At 37.6% G+C, this 20,443-nt stretch overlaps 1 protein-coding gene and 1 long non-coding RNA gene across 5 annotated transcripts in view; one reads left to right on the forward strand and one right to left on the reverse strand.

Moving 5' to 3' along the window:
- The window catches only part of LOC123870097 (solute carrier family 12 member 6), a 346,267-nt gene that overhangs the window by 203,689 nt on the left and 122,135 nt on the right, over positions 1-20,443 (forward strand). The window lies entirely within an intron of this gene.
- Positions 1,198-20,406, reverse strand: LOC123870526. The gene is made up of 2 exons (XR_006797088.1): positions 20,126-20,406; positions 1,198-1,234 (listed from the first exon to the last, which is right to left on the reverse strand). It is a non-coding gene; the product is annotated as an uncharacterized LOC123870526 (long non-coding RNA).

Consider the following 20,443-nt stretch of genomic DNA (forward strand, 5'->3'; position numbering starts at 1 on the left):
CATCATTGCAATTGTGGACTGATAAACCTTGATTAATGCTTATTTGACAATGACGACTGCCACCATCTTTTATTTGAAACTAGAGGATGCCCGCGGTTTCGCCCGCGTGGATTTCGGTTTTTTTAAATCCCGTAGGAACTCTTTGATTTTCGGGGATAAAAAGTAGCCTATGTCCTTCCCCGAGATGTATCCCAAGTCTGTACCAAATTTCATTAAAATCGGTTCAGTGGTTGGGCTGTGAAAACGTAGCAGACAGACAGACAGACAGACAGACACACTTTCGCATTTATAATATTAGTATGGAAGTATGGATTGTGCCTAACTGCCTAAGCGATAAGCTAAATACTTAGTCATGTTTTCATTTGTTCATTCATAAGTTCACTTGCTTTACATTCTAGGATAGTGCAGTATATATTTTATTTGTATAATAAACCCATAATACCCAAGTTAATATTAGCTCAATGAACACTGTAGGTTCACGTACTACGTTATCAATGTTCATCAATAAGGGCAATGAGTAAGCACTCTACAGGTTAGCTTTAACAAAACCGACAGGTTTACACTTTATTCCATTGTGTCAGTATAACGATCATAATTATTATTGTGTAAACATCTCATAAAAATTACTGAACGATAGCTCTTCTTCAGTGACTCTAATGTTTAGGTACTACTCTTTATCATAATCATTATTATCAATCGATAGACGTCCATGACATAGAATGGACATCGGTCTCTTGAAGGGATGCCACGGTCATGCGCCGCCTGAATTCAGCGGCTCCCTGCAACTTCTTTGATGTTGTCTGTCCATCTAGTAGAGGACTTTTGGAGGTTGCCATTCTAGCATCTTGGAAGCCCAACGTCTATCGGTTTTTCGAACTGTGTGTCGCAACCCGCAACCCTTTAAGCTATGTCGGTTACGCTAGTTCTTCTACGGATCTTCTTAGTTCTGATTTGATTAATAGAGAAACTCCAAGCAATGCTCTCTCGGCTGAGTGACTCTGAGGTTACTTATAAAGCTCATAGTTAGCGACCATGTTCCGGATCTATGACTATGTCATCACTGGTAATACGCACTGTTCGTAGACTTTGGTCTTCAAGCACTGAAGAATTTTGGACGAAAAGACATGTCGAAGCTTCCTTAACGCTACCCAGCTGAGTTAGAATCGGCGATAAACCTCTTTCTTGAAATTAGACCTACCTAGCTGGATTGTATGTCCCAGGTATACATACTCGTCTACAATTTCAAGGGCAGAACCAACCTAGTCCCAACCAGAACCAAAAGTAGTTAGGTAACCAAAATCGTAATTGGCCAATTGCCATCATCGTAATATATTGGCATTAACGATACTTGCAAAACCCAGAACTGAAATTACGACTCTTTACAAAATGAAGAGGTGAGTTCAAGCTATCAGATTTCTTCGACGCCACTGGATCCGCCTACTGGACTGGAACCGACTGGGTTTGATGACGTTATTTGCATTCTTAGTATTGAAAACTCTTACACCTGTTCTGTCTCGTTTTTTTCCAATCAGACAACCCTGCTATCTTCTGAATTAATTATGTACATTAGTTTAATGGATGTCTATGTTTATATCATCTATGTTTGTGGTTTGCCAGATATTCGTAAAATATTTAATTTCAAAGTTACACCAACATTTAGACACAAATCTTGTAACCCGTGCAACTTTGTTACTACATATTTTTACGGTCATGTGGTAAACCACAAACTCAGATTTTAGTTTCTAAAACGTGTCTACAAAATTTCATTGGATTTGATTGGTTGATATTCGAATAGGAATCAAACTGTTTGCTTGCAGCGACCTTGAGGTGACCTCAAATTGTGATGACCAAAACTTGACATAGGTGGACTCGACTAATCTGTTAGGTTGACATATCTAAAGTGCGACACATACACAAAGGGCCAGTTGTTTTATTATCCCCTTTGTTTCTAAAGCAGGTGATTGTCGTGTGGTAGATTATCCATTAACTTCAGGATCTTCTGGATTATCTAATGTAATAGGGAGATTAAATTATGCAAACACAAGTTTAAACCAACAATAAATAATTACTTTACAGATAATACTTATTTTTCGGGCATCGACATTGTCCAAACTGATTTTTCATGAAACTTTCGATTACAAATATGGGAGCACAATGCATAAGCATTTCTTATTTCTATACCGAAAGAGAATGAGATGTACAAAACCCATGGAAAAGTTTGCAAGTTACAAGCGAAGACACAGAATGACTGGGACTTTTTTTAACGATTTAGAGAAGTGTTAAATTTTATATCGATAACTATCTGATGCTTATGACTTTGTCCGCATGATTTAGGTTTTCAAATATCTTTTTGTTTACGGATTTATGTTTTTAAAATTCAGAACTCTTTGATTTTCTGAGATAAAATGCCTGTGTCACTCCACTTTTTTAGTTATATCCATGAAAAAAATCACATCAATTCGTTGCTCCATTGTGATGTGATTGAAAGACAAACCAACAAACAAGCGCACTTAGTTTTATAATTTGGCCTACTGATAAAATAATTATTATCGGTCAAAGGCTAGAACCCAATTATTGTGTTCATAAGGAAGGTCGTATTATGACATCAATCCTATAACGTCCCTATTTCAATGTCAGCGTAAATATTTAACAATTTGGAGTGTGGCTTCAAGCCAGTTCAGGGTAAAATAACTGAAGGGCGGCCCGTCATCAAGTATATTGAGCGCCATTGACAAAGTGTAGTGCCCGAGGCCAAGTCTATTACGTATTACATTTTAATGAGGGGTTTTGTCCTATCTCTGTTATAGGTTTCGAGATTTAGTCCCATTTTTAATGATGTCCCAATTTAGCAGCTTATGACTACCATCTTGTTATAATGGTCATTATCTGTTAAGATTTATTTAAGAAGCAGTGATAGCCTAGCCTATTGGTTCTTACTCGGCGGGTCCGAGGTTCAATCCGGGGCACGGACCTCTAACTTTTCAGAGTCATGAGTTTATAACCAATGAAGTATCACTTGGTTTAACGCTGAACACGAGGAAACCTGCTTACCTGAGAAATCCACAATAGGTATTCAAGGTGTATGTGAAGTCTGCCAATCTGCATTTGGTCAGCGTAGTAGATTATGAACAAACCCTTCCTAAGTTCTCATTCTGAGAGGAGACTCGTGCTCAGTAGTGAATTGGTGATAGGTTGATGATAATAATTTGTAGGTATTCTGTGCTGCCAATGTGACTTATGTTTGCATTCTTACAAATGTTTGTGTTTGTAACAAAATACGTTAACAAAACTTATTATAAATCCAAATTTAAAACACCCCCGACACAAAAACCTCTATAAGAAAACTAGAAAAGAACTAATAACTTTCAAACAGCAGTACCGATTTTCTTCGATTATAGCTAAGAACACTCGCGATCAAGCCACCTTTCAAACAAAAAAAAACTAAATTGAAATCGGTTTATTCGTTTAGGAGCTACGATGCCACAGACAGCTACACAGACACACGTCAAACTTGTAACATCCCTCTTTTTGGGTCGCGGGCTAAAATGGGATTTAATTATATTTTGTTCCTTAATCATAATGTAAATTTTAATAACGAAAACGAAATAAATTATGTTTTTAGAAAAAAATACTTAGCTACTTTATTTACTAGATATCTGACAAAAGCTTGCGCGTGGTGGCTCAAGAATACGCAAGCAACATCCATTTTTTTTTATTGAATTTTCTCCGATTCTGATCGGATGCAGTGCGTAAAGAGTCTAAAGCTACTAGAGTTCCAAACGTACCAGTTGTCCGTCCCATATGATGTCCTGCAGGTTAAGCTTTCCAAGTAAGTAGATATTTTCTGTATACAAGGCTAAACTTCAACCTCAATCAATACAATGTATCTATCAAGGGCACCATAGTCCATACTATCAAAATCAATGCAACATCAACACGCCAATGTCAAATGAGGTTTCAAGGTCCTGGATTAATTTTATATATAACTAGCCTATTCCCGCGACTTCGCTCGCGTGGATTTAGGTTTTTTGAAATCCCGTGGAACTCTTTGATTTTCCGGGATTAAAAGTAGCCTATGTGCTAATCCAGCATATTATCTATCTCCATTCCAAATTTCAGCCAAATCCGTCCAGTAGTTTTTGCGTGAAGGAGTAACAAACATACACACACACACACACACACACACACACACATACAAACTTTCGCATTCATAATATTAGTGTGATGTGCTAAACATACAACCAACCCTAAAAAGGGCCGCCAATTTTTGGAATACTCAAAGGTGTCAAAAGATGCATAAATCCCGCGCCAATATCCATGTAATCTAAAAAGAGGGGTGTTATAAGTTTGACGTGTGTATCTGTGTATCTGGCTGTGGCATCGTAGCTCCTAAACTAATGAACCGATTTTAATTTAGTTTTTTTTTTGTTTGAAAGGTGGCTTGGTCGAAAGTGTTCTTTGCTATAATCCAAGAAAATCGGTTCAGCCGCTTGAAAATTATCAGCTCTTTTCTAGTTATTGTAACCTTCACTTGTCGGGGGTGTTATAAATTTTTAATTTAAGTACACTTGTTATTTGTTTGAGCGTATGTATTGTATGAGCTTCGCCTTTCTGGAGTTTTATAATATTTTTGCATACTACACAATGACTATTATAGTATAACATAACTATTGGTACAGCATAACGACTATTTTGCTATTTTTCTAGTAATGACCAATGCCGTAATCTGGGTCAGCAATTAATTTCGAGTGAAGGCCGGGTTAAATAGTTTTCATTGAGAGTCCAAAAAAACAACGGAAAATGGCAATTCTTGCCCTGAGCATGGATTTATAATACTCGCCTTGAGCTAATTTTTCAACAGTTTATTCTAGAAGAGCCAGAGCATAGAACTTCTTCTAAATGGGGCTCGGTTATCTTCAGCTAGTATCAGGCTAAAATTGATAAATTGAATTTGCATGTCAAATTTTACTATTTAATAAATGTACGTCATTTAGATAGAAAGGTCCAATTTTGTACCCTTCGCCGTCCAGACTCGGGTTCAGTCCGCCATTTTCCAAGCCCTACGCTATACCCTCATTTATTATGCAACTTAGCCGTTTTATAAGTAGGTAGGTACAGTAATATATCTAGGTATTATAGAGAAGAGCCCTGATAGTCTCATAGCTTAAGCACTTGAATAATGATCAAGACGTAGCCGTATAGATAAGTAGTTATACTTTGCTCTCTTTCGGTTATTCGTAACTCCTCCGTCGAACTCGTTGAAAAAAACTTGGACAGACCAAGTGGGGGGTGTGATGGAAGTTCTCTCAAATAAAGTGCATATAGATATGCAATTTGTATACAACTAATTATAGACATGTAACTATTGTCTGAAATAAAATATTTTTATTTTTATTTTATTTATTTATTTATAGAAGGCAGCTATCCGGGAGGAATGGAGATGCATAGTTAAGCGTGCCACAGAATACAGTGACGGGCACGACCGCTCTGCCAAAATTGTAACGACAAAGAAGAAAGAAATAGCTTCTAGTTTGCTGTTGAGTCATGCTTTCAAAGATTTAGGCTGCTTTTTCACCTATATATATGTGCTACGTTGCTATGGATATGTGTGATATCCACCAATAATTTTTATTGCTCCACATAGGATTGGTGGAAATTAGTTCAACTAAGCTTTTTATATCGAGAGATGCGTGTGGATGAGAGCTACGGATGGGAGCTACAGATAGGAGCTACGGATGGGAGCTACAGATAGGAGCTACGGATGCGCGAATGATGTAGCACCTACTTAACCTACGGTCGATGCATCGCTTAGCTTGAGTCGCGCCTTTACTTTATGATCATACTAGCTGATGCCCGCGACTTCGTTCGCGTGGGTGTAGTTTTTTTAAAATCCCGTGGGAACTCTTTGATTTTCCGGGATAAAAAGTAGCCTATGTGCTAATCCAGAGAATAATCTATCTCCATTCTAAATTTCAACCCAATCCGCTCAGTAGTTTTAGCGTGAAGGAGTAACAAACATACACACATACACACACACACACACACTTACAAACTTTCGCCTTTATAATATTATATAGTGTGATTCGCATAGCACGGTTGTGCATGCATGCGTTAGATGTGTGTAGCGTAAGACAGGTTTTTGATACAATAGTTTCGCGGAATTGCTACTCAAATTCTGAGGCCGACCGTACCTCGCACAGCTACCTCGCGCATCTTCATAACACCTTACCCGCTCCGCTACACCGCTTAGTATTTGTGGAAATTGTTAATAGTTGCGTAGCTTAGCTTTGACCTCCTCACAACATAGTACCTATAGCACATCTCTGGTGAAAAAGCCACCTTACTCTAGGTATTTATAATACAACCCTGAAAGAAAAGTGACCTTACGCTGTAATTGGAAACTGAACACTTCCGAGTAGTTAGGAATGTAACCGCTGCTTTCGAATTTAAATAAAGAATGAACTGAATTCTCGAACACGTAGATATTTAAATAACCTCTTTGTTTCGAATTCAAATAGAATAGCCTTGAGGGTAGCCGTGACCGTACTTAATAAGTGCTATAAACTGCTCAATGCCGAGGCATACGCGACCGAGGCAAGTTCAAGTAGAAAATCGATCCAGGTGTTCGGGCATCACCGCGCCCTCTCGGTTGTTTCCGCCAGCGCTAACAGTCACCACAGTCAGTGTGCGGAATGGTTCAGTTAAATAATTCCTTACAGAACTTTTATGTTTTGTAACAGAAACAGTACAATTTTTTTTATATATATAAGAAAGCTTCGAATATGTAATGAGTTGCTTTAACACCGTTGATAGTTCTAGTTTAGTAGTAGTTTTGGTAGTTTAGTAGTTTAAAACCATATTGTGAAATGCTGATTATAAAAAGAATACCCGGATGAGTTCGTTGTGGACTCTTCTCAGACTATAGAGCGTTTGAATCCCTCGTAGATTTAGTTTTAATTTTAAACAAAATATGTATTTAAAACATTAATACCTACCTGATAATCAACTTGCAATTTTATTAACAACATTGTACTGCAAATGCAAATGTAGTCTAATTTATTTATATTTTATTATTCGTACTTCTTTTAGTATTGCTCTAGTAAAAAAACAGTTGTCCGTGCTAACTACATAGATAAATTAAATCGGATGCAAATTCCGATAGGTAACTAACAGTTGCAACTCGTGGGCGGTATTGGTTTTAGTCATAGACCTATGATTTTTCGCTTCGCTCAAAGACTGACAAAGTGAGGGAGCGAGAGTAGTTAGATAAGACACACTGCCGCGAGCGAAAGCGAGATAGCGAAACAAGATGCCGATAAGTCATTGTTTACGTGAGTATCGGTCCTTATGAGTTCGGCCTGTTCCAAGTCGAGGTGATTTTTTGCATTTACTAAATAATTTTACGATTAAAACGTAAAATCTATGTCCTGCCACCATGGTGTCTTGTTCAGTGAGCGAATGTGACGTTACAAGACGTTATAATCCGCGTAAATACACGTTTCACAGGTAATTACTGATTATTTATACTAATTGTTTATAATCATTATTTCGTCATTTGTTGTTTGAAAATTAGGCAAAATAACTATTGGAAGCTTAGATGATAGGTTTCCCTTAAGACTTATCATCAAATTACATTGCTAAATGAAGAATTTTTGGATATTTTGTGTAAAATTTAAAAACGTTTGGTTACGATAGGGATTGACAAAGTGATGACGTCACAAGTATCGATAGTCGATAATCGTGTCTGCCGGTAGGTTTGATGTGATAGGCTTAAGCTGTCTGTCTGTCTGTCTGTCAAGAAACCTATAGGGTACTTCCCGTTGACCTATAATCATGAAAGGCAGGCAGGTAGATCTTATAGCACAAATACTGGAATAAATCTGAAAACTGTGAATTTGTGTTTACACCATTTAAAAAAAAATTAAAATATGTTTCAATTTTCAAAGTAAGATAACTATACCGAGTGGGGTATCATATTATGAAAGGGCTTTACCTGTATATTCTAAAACAGATTTTTATTTATTTTTATGCATAATAGTTTTTGATTTATCATCGTGCAAAATGTTTAAAAAAATACCCGAGTACGGAACCCTCAGTGCGCGAGTCTGACTCGCACTTGGCCGGTTTTCCTTTTTATTTGGTGTGACTTAGATTTCATATACAGGGTTATGGGTAATCCGTACATTACTGTATTTAAGTGCTTATCGGGGAGGTCATTAGCTATGAATTGAGCGCCATATATGTATATAATTTATTTTTATTGACTTGTCCCTTAGACATTATACCAGTGTTATTGTATTTAATCAAATTATATTGACTTGCACCCTTGAAAAAATAGAGGTGGAAAACTAACAAATTCCGGTAATTTTTATGAAAATCCCAAAACACGCAGAAACATCCATACTTACGCATTTTTATTCTTGACAACGTGATATACATATAGATTATTATAAATTGCTTATTTGTAGTAGCTGCACCAAGTCATTTCATTAATAAATAATAATTTGTTACCCAGCTTTAGCTTTGTTGCTATTTGTGTATTTGAAATGTATTTGATTTTTTAAGATTATAAGATACTGTTTACTTCATGTCGTTAAACTAACTCATTAGTGTCCTATGATTTCGCCAGTAAGACTATCGATAATACAATGCTACAGTCAAGACAACTCTATTTCACGCACACATTTACGTTTCATTTTTTGTAACACCGGTAATCTGTCATTGTTGATCTAGTACATACTAAATTTATGGTTTTAGTTGTGTTATTTATACTACTTATTAGCTTTTGTACCCGTATTTTGCGCGTAAATAGATGTTTTAAAAAAGTCCTTTGTTCTATTAGGAGAAAATCGAAGTCAAAGTCAAAATCATTTATTCAAAATATTAGGTATTATTGTACTCCTTTTGATGGTCGGAATTGTTATATTTGTACGATATAGTGGTGATAATTAATTAGGTAACTTAAAACTAAAGCTAGAGTCGCAACACACATCTGCAATGTAGATTGATAATATAATATTTGGTGAATTTGAAATTAATCTAAGGTGATCATAATGTTGACAATAGTTTGAACCATTATAAAGTGCGAACTAAGTCATAAATTATTTTTATCGGATCTTTCGCTCGCACTTACAGGTCTTATGACGCGCTGGTGTTGTGTGTAACAGTAAAAAAAAAGGATTTGTCGATAATCGATAATAGGATAAAGAGCGAGGGAGCCTCAGCTCCCTGCGTCCGAACGGCATCCCTTTATCGATAACGACTTCTGCAGCATTCTCACAACCGTAATGATTTGTGACTCAGTATAATGCCTTAACTATAGTAAGGAGAAACTTCATACTTGTGGAACTCTGACTAAATATTTTAACGGGTATATGTAAAACTACAGACATATTAGTACATAGTACCCTAAGGTTATATTGTACCCTAAAAAAGACCGGAAGAGGTCGCTATTTTAGCGATAAAGCCATCTATTATTTACTAGCCGAATATTTTACTTTACTTACTTTTTTACTTATTAGTTTCTGAAATTCTTTATCATTGGTTTTAATTGGTTAGTATTCAAATGAACACTAAAGTTTGTTGGTTTGGAGCGCACTACGAATAATCCCCTCTTAAAAAAGAAATCACGGAGGTCATGAAGTGCAAATCTTTTTGAGCCCTATAAAGGCAAATCACAGCAACTTAAATTGTGGCGCTTTGCGTTTACACAATAGCGTAAGTTTGGGGCCGTGGGATCTCATTTCAAGTTCTTAGAGAAAAGAAGCACTCAAAGACTTCACCCAATATGTAGCAAATTAAATTGTTGGGCGGAAATGTGGGACTCTGAGCACACCCGGATAGTTAGCGAGCAAATGGAAGGTATTTTCAATCTCTCCATTGGGGGCGATCTTGAATCCAATCAGAATAACTTGCGATTCTGGTACAATTAGGAAGTTTTACTTCGCCAAGTTGAATTTGTTTCCATATTCCAAGTAGGTATGAAATTTTTATTACATTTCTCTTGATGGAATATCATCACTTACAATATTAATATTTTACGTGTCAGTTACGTATGTCGAGTGTAGTAATTTTGATAGACCATTTTCCGCCGACCTTTTTATCAGCATATTTCTGTTTTGAAGGAAAACCCTAATATTTTTAATGCCTCAATAGGAACAATATAATATCCATTATACATAAAATGGAATTATTGAATTGCGAGAAAATCTCTACAATTACACATACTTAGGTAGGAGTTAATCACAGATTAATGGAAAGGAACCATGATTCTCAGCAATGAGAATACGACGCAGACTGAAAAAGATAGAACGTATGTTCACACACACACACAGACACACCCACGCATGCACACACGCACACGCACGCACACATACACAGACACGCACACACACACACACACACACACACACACACACACACACACACACACACACACACACACACACACAAATATGTACACAGTACACGTAAGGTACCTAAGGGTATATAATATTACGTCTCGCAATCCGCTTTAGAGTTTTTCCACTCAAGACTTCGTAGCACTTTGACGCCTTGTTACTCGAGCTTCCTCCACGTATATTATGTTCTTGAATAAAATATAAAGGCATTTCAAAACTTTAAAAGTCCTTCCCGAGTACACAAGCACCTTTTCCTTACATTTATGAAATAAAGTAAACAACAATTTATGTCCTAGCTGACCTGCTTCGCACGGGTGACCTCACCTAATTTTTATACTAATAACACTTCTTATTTATTAATTTTCTAATTATGGCAGATGTATGGACATCTACTAAGAAATTTAGAAGTTATAAGCGACTAGTTTTTGCCCGCAATTTCGTCCGCGTGACCTGCATTATCCGCGTGACATTGCATTTTTTGCGATAATTTAATACCTATCTATGTATAACAGCCTGATAGCTCAACGGTTGAGGAGCCGACTGAATTCCGAAAAGTCGGCTGTTCAAAAATCCATCATGGATACCACCGACCACGGGGGAGCACAGTGGTTGTCGGACTCCTACCGACTAAAAACCTCACGAAGTTCTATCCCACCGCTGATGACGGAGCACAAGGGACCGAAAGTCGTGCCCACTCCTGGCACAAGCTTTGCGCTTAATTGCAGGGGAAACTAATACTCCCTGTAATCATGATTAACATGGCTAATATTCTTTTAAAAAACACTGGGGGATAACGTCGCTCTCTATAAATAAATAAAAAATGAAAATCGAATTATCAGGTCAGGAGATCATCTCCTTACAAACCACGCACAAACTTACAAACCACCTCTTTATAATATTATATACCTAAGCATAAAATACGTATTACAAAACAAACGCATGTTGTCTTATCCCTAAGTATGCATTTAAAAAGATATATTTAGAGAAGATACTTATATGTACATTCGTATACCTAAAGTCTTTAACTTGCCCCGTGATGGTGCAAAATTCTCGCCCTACCATGGACGCTTCCCAAATAACTTTAAAAGTAATTTATCTTTCCTTTCTTTCAGGTATGTAGATGGCTTTTGGAAGCAAGGAAATTGCCACGTCACACTGTCAGTTGGTAAGATTAGACGATGAAGTTAATGGTACGAAGGGTTTGGTAAGTAAGAGGGCGAGAGTTCGTTTAGTGACTGAGGTTGACAAAATACTGGCCGCATATTATATCAGAAATTGTTTGTCAGAAAACTGTCGCATTCACTCTGCGATTATCAAAAGCGTACGTCCTGTTAGGCGGAGGTGTCTGGTGCTTATAAAAACAAAACACCAAGTTCGATAGACACCCCGAAGGGTTTATTCGAGCCGGAGTCTCTCTTCTTTCGTCTTTCTCTGAAGCCTAGCCGGCGGGCAAAAATACCAGGTCCGTAGGTAGGGCAGATGAGACTGAAGAATTGAAAACTGATTTATTTGGTTGAAATATACCGTTCTTATAGGCCCCATACTGCTGATTGTAACACAAACTGGAAGGCACTCTAATCCATACATTTTGTATTGACCTGCAGAGTTTAGACTCAAAGTGTGTGTGTATCGGTCGTCAGCTTCTAAAGCTCACCACTGATTGATGGAGATCACGATTGCCACGATAATATTATGCGGGGTGCGCAGTAGGTGATAAGGTGTGCGTCAGAAAGTTTTCTTACGGACATTAATAATAATGTGCGTCAGGCCTAAAGGTTATATCAAACTGAGGGTGGATGTGTTTTTAGTTTCTTTAGCTCAGTTTTTTTAGCTTCACTTTTGTAAAATTTCAAATCTTACCAGTTACGACGGATTTTTCAACCACTTCTACTGAAAGTCTTATGTAGCTTTTTATACGAATTCTTTATCAATGTGATCTTGATAACTTGAACCTGCATAAAGCCGCATAGATGAATTGTGAATTGTCACTATGGGTAGGAATCAAATATAAACTTTCTCATTGAACCGCGAGTTCCATTTTCACAATACTGAGGCTCCAGGGATGACTTCCTCATAATCCATGAAGGCGGAACTAGTAAGTTAAGCTAGGTATTTAGTTTAAAAGTTTTTGTTTACTTAATATATTTTGTATAGGTACCTCCTATACATAACTTCTATATAGGTAATACTATGTAGCTACATAATTGTATATCATATACATGTACAACCACTAAGAAATACTAAGAAATCTTAAACTATATCCAAAAAGTAGACCGCGAGATGTCTAACTAACAAGCAATGTTGGCACACATCCAAATTTTCACTTAAGATGTAGGCAAAACAGAGCAAATATTTAACTTTACCCTGTCCATTGATGAATGTAAATGGATATGAATGGAAAGGGGATTACACAAAGCAGCAATGTAATCTACTCATTTTATAAAAATTGATTCGAACAAAGTGAATCTCTAGCATCAACTAACAAGGCGTCTTGGTAGCAGCTTGGTATTTCAGCAGTTACCTAAGTATTATAAAATCGTGGTAAAATTACAACAGTTCACTTAATATACCTAGGTAATGTAAAGAAATATAAGAGTAATAAAATTAAAATTACAATGCTCCACAAAAAATAAATGAGAAATAAAAAGTTAAATAAGTAACTCAAATAAAAACAAAAATCCAGAAAATTAAAATTAAAGTTTGTAGGGTATTCAAAAAACCATTTAAAATTTCTATTCACAAAATATTGGATCAACTTTGTAGATCTATATCTACAAAACTGAACTATGTTGAATGAAAGCAGTGTTCTGCTAATGTTAAATTATTAACATCTTATCGAAAAATGTTTTATGCTCTTACCTATCTTGTAAGTATATTTTTGTAATAAAAAACCGATATTCTAGTAAGTTCTTATCGAATCTCATATCGATTACTCATAATCAGTTATCTACGTAATCAGGTAGATAAGTAGTAGGTACCTATGTAATTAATCAATACATCATTATTAATTATAGATGTTGCTTCCATTTCTTCCACATTAATAAATATTGTTTAAAATTAAAGACAACTTTCGCTACCAGATAATAGATGGCGCTGTAAGACTTGTATATCGCGGTCTTGGTCGGCTACTTAAGAAATATAATACTCATGTAAAATTTAAGCCAGGTGTGTTCGTCCTTGGGTTCAATAAACCGGCCCGGCCTTTTTAGAACAAACCGTGGTTTTTTTGTTACGACCTGCGGTCCCTCAGAGCACGGCTGGGGAGGGAACATTTTGGTCCTTCGAACCGGATCTTTTTTGAAGAACAAGTGGTCCACTGGAGTGGACCACTCACCGTACTCGCAGTGGATCGCTGCAGACACCAGAGTACGTGGTTCCAGCAGCGGCGGCAGGCGCCGGCAGAGGGCGCCAGCAGCGTGGACCAGCGAGAGCGAGCGAGACGAGTGGTGCAGAGCAGGACAACCCTAGTACGCCAAGGATGGACTACCAAGGACCAGTTTGACAGGTGTCAAAGTCAAGTCTGACAGGTGCCAAAGTCAAGCTGACAGCTGTCATCGTGACGTGTGAGTGCAAAAGTGAAGTGTCAAACTGTGAGTACAAACTTCAAATTATTATTTGTCAAGCAAAATTGAACTTTATATCAGCGGTTTAATTTCAAGCAAAATTGGACTTTATTTATATGATTTCAACCACTTAGAAAATTCAAACTAAGAACATAAAAATTTAAGACTTGTAAACATATTAGAGAATCTTAACTTAGAGTAAATTGCATGTTAGTTTAGACTTAGTATAATTTCAATAAAAACGAGGGAACGGGGAACCTATGTCCGTTTTCCCTTAGAATAGTACAAGTTTCAAACACTTGTGAAATTTTCATGAAATTTCAAACTTGTAAAATTTTCACGAAATTTCATACACTTGTAAATATTTTGAAAGATAGTTAGTAGACATTTAATAAGTCAATAAATAGCTAAGTAGATCAATAATTATTTTAATTTAAGTACAAAATGGAAGGTCTAATAAATGTACAGTTAGATTTACATAGTTCAATCAAAAGGGATTTATCCAATTTCAAAAAAAGTCCAAAAGAAAGAATAACAAAAGAATACGTAGAAATTAGATCTGAAAATTTGGAAATGGATTGGATATCTTTTAGGGCAAACCATGCAAAGTTGTATGAGATTTCAAAGCCAGATATTTTAGAGGCTAGCCAATATGTCGTACAGGAAATTTATGCGACTACTAAAGACCATTATTTTACGTACAAATTACTTTTATTCACAACCTTAAATCAATTAACGCCATCTGCAGGGGAGTCTGTCCCATCAGCCAGTAAGAATAGTGACAAGTTCAGCCAGTTAGCTAAACTGCCGAAAATTACTATTCCTACTTTTTCCGGCAATTATTCGGAGTGGACAACCTTTCGCGATTTATTCGTATCGTTAGTACACAATAACAATGCTCTAGAAAATGTACAAAAATTACATTATTTGAAATCTCATGTGACTGGTGAGGCAGAACAATTGATAAGGCACACGCCAATCACAGACGCAAATTACAGTCAATGTTGGTCTCTATTAGAGCAAAGATACAATAACAGAAAATATTTAGCCAATTGTATTTTCAAGCGTCTGTTTGGCATAAAGCGTATAAATACTGAATCAGCATCCAGTCTTAAGGATCTTATAGACACCACCATGGACTGCTTAAATGCTCTTAAAAATATAGCCATTGATGTGAGCACATGGGACATTATCATCATACATATTGTTTCTTTTAAACTCGACCCAGAAACACGCAAACAGTGGGAACTACATGTTTCTAGCTCCGTTGATTTGAATGAATTGCCAACATTGGAACAATTCAAAAATTTCATAGAAAGCCGTTTCCGTGCATTAGAATTTGTAGATTCGAAAAAACCCGCACCACAGACCAGTGCTTCTAGTTCAAAACCAAGAGCTTTTATAGCTACAAGGTCCTCAAGTATGTGCTGTGAATACTGTTCAGAGCACCACAAATTATGTTTTTGCAAAAGGTTTGCTAATGAAGATATCGCAACAAGACGCGACTTTGTAGCTAAAAATTCAATTTGTTTCAATTGTTTAGGCGGAAATCACACAGTGTCACAGTGTAAAAATCCTGGATTCTGTAAGCTTTGTAAAAAACGACATCATTCGCTTTTGCACCCTAATGTCGGAAGCACAACTACCAATCCAACGGCAAAGGAACCTACTGAGAATCGTAGTACATCATCTAGTGCTCAATCAGTAGTTTCATGCTTATCAACTCAAAAGATCGCCAGCTGTAGTCAGGTTTTACTTGCCACTGCATTAGTAAACACCGAGTCGGAAGCTGGGGGAAATCACGTGCTCAGAGCTTTATTAGATCAAGGGTCACAAGCCTGTTTTATAACAGAGGCCGCAGTCCAGTTACTACGTCTAAAGAAGACTCCTGCTAGTGGCATAATTACCGGTCTTGGTGGAGACAAAGCTCTAACATCGAAATATGTTGTTACGGTTAAACTAAGATCGAGGGGAAACCTGGACAGAAAAATACAGGTCACAGCTTATGTGCTAAAGAACATTACAACGTTCCTACCAGAACGTCAAGTTCAGGGCTTAGACTGGACAGAATTAAAATATTTACAACTCGCAGATCCCTATTTTGAAACTCCCAAGGCCATTGATATGCTATTAGGTGCTAACGTCTACAGCCAAATAGTGCAAGAGGGCATAAAGAAGAGCCAAAATGGGAAGCTCATTGCACAAAAAACAACGTTAGGTTGGATTTTGTCTGGCTCAGTCAATGACCCTTTTAACAGAAACGACGGGGATCCACCGAAAATATCGGTCATGCATGCTAAGGTTACCGAAACAGATATTTTAAAACAGTTTTGGGAATTAGAAGAAGAGAGATATAGTACGAAGAGTATGTGGACAGAAGAGGAGAAAAGATGCGAAGAAATCTTCGTCACTACAACAAAAAGGACAGATGAAGGTCGCTACATCGTGAAATTGCCATTTCGAGATAGTCAGCCTGGTTGTTTAGGTGGTGATTCGCGACAAATAGCTGTAACAAAATTCAAAACACTAGAAAAAAGGCTATCAAAGAATTCAGAACTGAAAGAAAAGTACACCGAAGTAATTAACGAATATTTACAGTTAGGACACATGAGAGCTATAACAAAGGATGATATGAAAAAGAATGAAGCTGTCTACTTACCACACCACGCAGTGATAAGAAACGACAAGACAACCTCAAAGGTGCGCGTAGTCTTCAATGCATCAAGCAAAAATAACTTAGGAGTCTCGCTCAATGACAATCTAATGATAGGACCTAAACTGCAGTCAGATTTACGGCATACTGTAATAAGATGGAGAGTTCATCCGATCGCGTTGGTAGCTGACATTATCAAAATGTATCGGCAGGTCAGAATTGCTGAAGAGGACACCATGTTTCAACGCATAGTTTGGCGCGACAGCCCTGAAACAGAAATACAAGATTATGAATTATTAACAGTGACGTTTGGAACTGCATCCGCTCCGTACTTGGCTGTCAGAGCATTGAACCAAGTAAGCCTAGATGAAGGTACGAACTTTCCTCTAGCTTCATCTAGAGTATTGCAATCATTCTATATGGATGACTTAATGACTGGATGCGTTAGCGTGCAGGAAGGTATGGAGATTTATAGGCAAATGACTGCGTTATTATCTAAAGGCGGGTTTCAACTACAAAAATGGAACACCAATAGTAAGGACTTGTTGGATCAGATACAAAATAATGAAAATCAAGAAAAGGACATGCACAAGCAGATTCCTGAATTCCAGAACAAGCAAAAACAGAGAACACAAAAAATAAATAGACTGGACAACGAGGACAAAATGATAGAGGACATGGAAAATATCAAGGACAAAAAGGATATAGAAATTAAAACAGAAAATACAACCAAAGTGTTAGGACTTACCTGGGACCGAAGTGAAGACCAGTTTAGGTACTCGGTGAATCTCCCGCATACAACGCCTGGACCTGAAACAAAGAGATCAGTATTATCAGTGATAGCGCGTCTGTACGATCCGCTAGGTTGGATAGCATCTAGCATAATAGTAGCAAAAATGTTCATTCAAAAATTATGGTTAGCAGGTGTAAACTGGGATGAACCAATTTCAGAAGAATTAAGAAGAGAATGGGTTACTTACCGCAATGAACTGGAACAACTCACCAAAGTACAAGTCCCACGATGGCTAGGCATTTCAACAACGGACAGTGAAATTGAATTACACGGGTTCTGCGATGCATCCAAACTGGCCTATGCAGCCGTTGTCTATTTGAGAATCGTTGACAGTGCGGGAAACAGACAAGTTTCTTTACTAGCAGCAAAAACAAGAGTATCACCAATTAAGCAGGTCAGTATTCCTCGTCTCGAACTCTGTGGAGCAGCACTCTTATCGAGACTTTTAGCAGAAGTAGCCGATGTTTTGAGCATCTCAAAGAACAACATCAGAGCTTGGACGGACTCGACGGTTGTTCTTTCTTGGTTAAATAGCCATCCAAGTCGTTGGAAGACTTTTGTAGCCAACAGGGTTGCAGAGATCCTAACGACTATGGATTCTGCCCAGTGGTATCATGTCTCATCCAAGGAGAACCCTGCAGACTGTGCATCGCGAGGTCTCCAACCGGGATTGCTTGCAGAGAATGAGCTTTGGTTCTCCGGTCCACAATTTCTTAGAGAGCAAACCATAAAATATAAAAAGCCAACAAATGTGAAAGTTCATTTAGAGGAAGCAATTAGTACGCACTTTAATGCGTTATCTGAGGACACCCTATTCCAACGATTTTCTTCCTTACAGAAACTGCTACGAGTAGTAGCTTACTGCAGACGATTTTATAAAAGAAACGCTTATAGGACAACGCATTTATCTAAAGAAGAATTAGATCAAGCAAGGATTTGTTGTATCAAAAAAGCACAAAGGGAGGAATTTAATGAAGAATATTTACAGTTAAAAAACAAGGGGTCTTTACAATCGAAAAATAGTAAATTACAACCTTTGTGTCCATATCTAGATGACCATGGGGTAATGAGAGTGAGTGGTAGATTACAAAAATCGCAATTATCCGAACAGACCAAACATCCAATAATATTACCACACTCTTCAGACTTTACGAAATTGGTGGTAATGGACGCACATCAAAACACTCTTCATGGAGGGACCCAGTTAATGGTCAATTATCTGAGAACAGTGTATTGGATTATAGGTGTGAAAAATTTAGTCAAACAAAATATCCGTAAATGCGTAACGTGTATCCGGCAAAAGGCTAATATTCAACACCAATTTATGGGATCCCTTCCATCAGTTCGATGTACTCCTGCTAGGGCATTTCTGCATAGTGGAGTTGACTATGCGGGGCCCATACAAGTAAGGGCAACTAAAGGACGCGGTTACCGTTCTTATAAGGGCTACATTTGTTTATTTATCTGCATGGCCACCCGAGCCATTCATTTAGAAATGGTGAGTGACATGAGCACGCAGGCTTTCATAGCATGTTTCCGGAGATTCGTGGCCAGACGCGGCCATTGCACACAATTGTGGAGTGACAATGGCACTGCGTTTGTAGGTGCGGCTAAAGAGCTCCAGCAACTCAACCGGATGCAAAGGGATGTGGCTGAATATTTAGCAACCAATGGCACCGAATGGCACTTTATTCCACCTCACGCCCCTAATTTCGGTGGTCTTTGGGAGGCTGGTGTAAAGGCCACCAAATTCCACTTGAAGCGTGCAATCGGCGAGTCAACTCTAACCTTCGAAGAAATGTGCACACTACTCAGTCAGATAGAAGCATGCCTAAACTCGCGACCTATATCAATCGATAGTTCAGATCCGAGTGATCCACGGCCGTTGACTCCAGGTCATTTTCTTATTGGAGGGCCGTTAATAGCTATACCGGAGGTCAAGGACTATTTGACTTCCAATGTAAGTTCACTAACAAGGTGGCAATTTATTCAAAGAATGTTGCAAAGCTTTTGGCAACGCTGGTCACAGGAGTATTTATCTCATTTGATGAACCGATACAAATGGAGCTCCCGAGTCCCGGAGCCAAACTTAGGAGATATTGTTCTAATCAAGGAGGATAATCTGCCACCAAGTCGTTGGTTGATGGGTCGAGTATTGGAAAAGCATCCGGGTACTGATAATATTACCCGCGTGGTCACCATCAAAGTAAAAAATTCTACCATTAAGAGACCCACGTCCAAATTATGTATTTTACCCGTTAGTGAATAAGTAATTACAATGATTTAATTTCTTAGGTTAGGTCAAGCTCCTCTTTGTTAATTTAAGGGTTAATTTGGTTTGTTTTATTTCTACTATTATGTAAGTTCAAGCGTTTATTTAAACAAAGTTCAAAATTTATGTGAGATCACCCACCAAGAACATTTGAGCAGTATCATTTACAGGTCTCATATTTAATTAAGGCCATTTCTCACTAAATGTCCTTGGCGGGCGGTATGTTTAAAATTAAAGACAACTTTCGCTACCAGATAATAGATGGCGCTGTAAGACTTGTATATCGCGGTCTTGGTCGGCTACTTAAGAAATATAATACTCATGTAAAATTTAAGCCAGGTGTGTTCGTCCTTGGGTTCAATAAACCGGCCCGGCCTTTTTAGAACAAACCGTGGTTTTTTTGTTACGACCTGCGGTCCCTCAGAGCACGGCTGGGGAGGGAACAAATATTATTTATTACATTCGATTGTTCAGCTAAAAAGCAAGGATTTTCTTTTGCAAGGCTTTGTTGATATTCAAGCAGTTAAATCAAGAATTATGTTTGTAATTCCACAAAAATTACAAAAATAATTCTTGAGTTTCAATGGATCGTTTCAAAAACTATAGGTACCTGGTATATATTATATACCTGGTATACCTCCAGGCCTGAAAAGGAAAGGACTTCTTAAATGATTTTGAACGAGGCCCCAATCGATAACGAAATCGATAATAACTAATTCGGCCGTGACTTGCGAGGAAAAATAAAAACTTAAACTTATAAGT

The sequence above is a fragment of the Maniola jurtina genome, chromosome 2, assembly GCF_905333055.1.
Source record: "Maniola jurtina chromosome 2, ilManJurt1.1, whole genome shotgun sequence".
Lineage (NCBI taxonomy): Eukaryota > Metazoa > Arthropoda > Insecta > Lepidoptera > Nymphalidae > Maniola > Maniola jurtina.